Genomic DNA, 4,018 nt, shown 5'->3' with positions numbered 1-4,018 from the left:
GTAAACCAAGTTCATTTGGCATGAAAATAATACAATGATAAAAATATTTGAATCTAAATTTCTGTGTCATATTCCAAATTAGATTTCATTTGAAAGACTGATCATTTTTATTTTTGGGTGGTCATGGTATGTATTTGAAAATGACCACAGATGCTGCAAAAAGCTGAGCAGTGTTAAGTAATAAGAAGGGAAATTTCTTTTCACTTTATTGTAGAGGTTTTACATTTTTTTAACCTTTTAATTAAAACACTGTTATATTTTTTCCTTTAAGATATTATGTTTCCTGAAACTTAATCTTATGATGAGGGTGCTATTGGAACTCTGTCTTTTAGAGAGATAATTTGAGCTCATGTGACAGTTGTTTCACTCCATTAGTTACCCAGATGAATACATGCTTTTTAGAACTGTTTTCCTATCTTTCTCTTTTTAAAGCTGATGGAATCAGATACTCAAATACTTTGCTTTGCTTTGTTCTGCTTTTCAGAAGTGGATTATCTGGGTTAGGAAGGTAGTTCACAACTGTAGATGTTGTTTATTCTTTTTGGTAAGTAGTAGACATATCTCCTAAATAAAGCCAACAGTAGCTTCAATTGTCCATAAATGAAACAATCTTAAGTGAAAATCAGCAGATTAGCACCATTTGGAAAGATGCTTTGGCACTCTTACTTACTTACTCTTACATCAATTAATTTTCAGTTTTAGGAAGAAAGAAAACCTTAACTAAAACTTTGGCTTATGAGGTCAAAGGCAGCCAATGATTTATTTAGTTTGAAATGTGTCCTACTTTGGAAATTGCTATCATTTGCTATGAAATGCCATCTAACTTGAAAAATAAGGAAAACAGAAAGTAAGGGGGGAAAAAAGATCCACCCTTGTCAGAGTATAGTTAGGATTAAGATTCCAAAACCAAGATTAAAGTTCTACAGTTAACTCACCTTCATGTCTTGGAGCATGACAGTTTATACAATGCAATACAATAATAACCTTAATGTGTTGGAACACACATTTACCTGTGAGACCATTCCAGTGTATGTTATGCTATTTTTAAAAACTGTTTGCCTTAAGTTAAATACTGCCATACCATTCCTTTTTATTTCTCTCATATTTAAATCTAGATCACTTCTTTGAAACCATCTGTGGTTTTTTAATAAAACCAGTCAATAAATTTGTAGAACTCTCTTTCCAGGCATCTTTGTGAAAATTCAGAGTTCATATGTTCAAAGTCAGCCATGTATCTAAGTGATAAACCACAACTGTAAGGTTCTCTGGTTCAAATATCTGCTTGCAGCAGTGAGCAGCTTTTGAATTAGAGCAGCAATTTTCCTTTTATTCCCCCAAAACCAGCTGTAAAAAATGATAACCAGCTTTTAACTTGTCATCCAAAAGGATTCCCTTTAAGCTGAGTACAGGTGTGTGGCATAACTCTTTCCACACTGAGACTGAGATGCAGCACATTCCCGATATCCTCTGTCCATCAGTGGCCTCACAGCTCCCATGTGCAGCAAAACTGCAAAATGGGGAGAGTTCCAATTCTAGGGCTGCAAATGCATCTCTAACTCCCTCTTCTTCAACATTTGGAGAATGTATTTGCAAGTGTAAAGCAAGATAAATCCTTTCAGGTTCCAGCATTTAATTAAGCTTTCAGCTATCTTTGTGAATGAAATGAAGAGCATCTAATATGCATGTCTACAGGGAACAGAGCAGGAGTGCCACTCCTTCTGTGAAGTTGTTTGCTATCAGCTGGAAAAAATCTCAACTCAATTAGTCCCTCTCTGTGTTTAACTTCCTTTGGAACATTACATCTCCTATGGCTGAATCCCAATCGTAATAAATGTACTTGAACAAAAAAATACTTTCTTCCTCTGCGATGGCCTGTGTTTCTGGCAGTGATTGGGTTTGAGCAGTGGCAGGAAAAGGCAACTGTGGTATGGGAACTAGCAAGGGAAGGATGATGTCAGAGGAGTTAAGAAAAATTTTAGAAGTGTTCAAGGTTGTCTAGCAGACCAGGGCAGAATTGTTTTTTTTTCCTCTTGTACAATCTCTTATTGTAAGTAGATGCCTGTAGGATTCCCAAAGAGGCAAATAACTTGGTTTAGCGTCTAACTGAAAATGGTAAGGATTTAAAAAGGTAAATCCCAACAGTAGTTCACAGGGACCACTGGCAATGCTTTACTCTACAAGAGCAATCAACAAAACAACCCTAACTGCCATGAAGGATTTTCTTTTGTCTGCCTGGTTTTAGCGTGCTTCTGCAGTTTAATGCATCATGGTAACCATGTGGGCAGAACAGTTTTGGAACAGATGATCTTTCTCCACCCCATTACCACCCAAGCCCCATTTAGTACCAAAGTCTTGAATGTAAATAAAGACCAGGTCAGAACACTCTTTTCCTGCACTATGTAACAACTGTGGGACACTAATGTCCCAGAAACAAGTTGTAAGATGTTCAAAAGTTACAGTCACCAAAACATTTCAGAATAGTGCTATCCTTGCCATGGCAAAATACAAATCAGTGTGGCAAATGTCAGACATTTGTACTTCAATTTTTCATGCCTCAGTACTTCGAAGAGGAGCTACACAGTTTTCCTGTGTGTGTAAAATATCATCACAAACTATTTTCAGCTGCCACAACCAAGTCAAGAGTGAGTCTATCTTCATCTCTATTGTTCCAGCTGGCTTCCTTAAATATCCAACACAACCATTCAAGCAAAATGAAATAAAGAATTTCCCTCTCTAAAAGGTAACCACTAAATTAAGGATTACAAATTCAAAGGAGTGAATGGCCTATTTGAAAATAGCACAGCTGCCAGAAAATTAATAGCATGAGCATCTTCCAAGACAGCTGTCAGTACTCTGCGGCAGGGTAACAGGCCACAGTGGTGACACAGTTTACCTACAGAGTAAAAAGCACATTTTCCATTAGCTGCTGTGCAAGGCTGCCTGCAAGCTTCAGTAATAAATGCCTTAAGAAATTTTCTTTACAGTTCAAGTCTTTTATTTTTAATAACAGGCTCAAAAGCCACCTCTACAGTTTTGCGGTACACACATGTATCTGAGGACTAAGGCTATTTATTTATGCCCTGGAAGAACTTTTAGGAAGACATCATGTGCATCTATTTCCCCAGTTCTCCTAATGCTCCATATAATTTATCTATGAATAGACAAATCATAAATTAGGCCCAGGAAAGTAAAGAGACTGACATGAACGGTAATGGTGTACACAAAAAAGCCCCGTTCCCTGAAATGTCCTTTGGCTTCCGAGGCCTCTGAAAGCACTCACATTTTCAAACCGCTTTCAGCAAACCACAAGCAATGGAAGCACGCAATTACCTACCAAGAAAATTATTTTTCACAGCACACTATTTTTCCCAGTATTTTTAGCTCTCATCTGACATTTTTCTGAGCGTGCTCAGCTACGACGAGAACCACTGTACAGCTCTGAGCGGGCCTGGAACAGGAGTGGCGGCCCCTGTAACATGAGGGTATGTCGCGGGTTTGCAATGGCCACGCAGAGCACAGCACAGCAGCCCCGGCGCTGCCGAGCACTCTGGACGCGGACAGCACCGAGGCTGCCGAGGTTCGCTCCCGGGCCCGCTCCCAGCCCCGCCCGCTCTCCCTCAGCAGCGTCCGCGCCGCCACCGCCTCCGCGCCAAAACGAGGCTCCGCATCCCAGCAGCCACCGCGGCGCGGGGCACCCGCCACACCCAAACTACACGTCCCGGCGTGCACCGCCAACGGCCCCTGCTGGGCGCGAGCGCGGTGCACGCCGGGACACGCAGTCCTGGCTGGCCTCAGCGGCGCCCCCTCCCCCCTTCCCGCCACTCTCCCTCGGCGCCCGAACTTCCCGCGCACGCTCTGCGCCACGTACGCTCTGACGTCCCGTGGTGTCACAGGGCTGCACGCGCCTCCCGCCCGCCCGCGGACCCAATCAACAGCGCCGGCCTTCGACCCGGCGCCGAGCGCGAGCGGCCGCGCGCGCCTCCCCGCCCCTCCCGCCGCGTCCGCCGCAGCTGCCGCC

The sequence above is a fragment of the Camarhynchus parvulus genome, chromosome 1A, assembly GCF_901933205.1.
Source record: "Camarhynchus parvulus chromosome 1A, STF_HiC, whole genome shotgun sequence".
Classification (NCBI taxonomy): domain Eukaryota; kingdom Metazoa; phylum Chordata; class Aves; order Passeriformes; family Thraupidae; genus Camarhynchus; species Camarhynchus parvulus.
The sequence above is the reverse complement of the archived record's forward strand: the minus strand, read 5'-3'. Positions refer to the sequence as shown.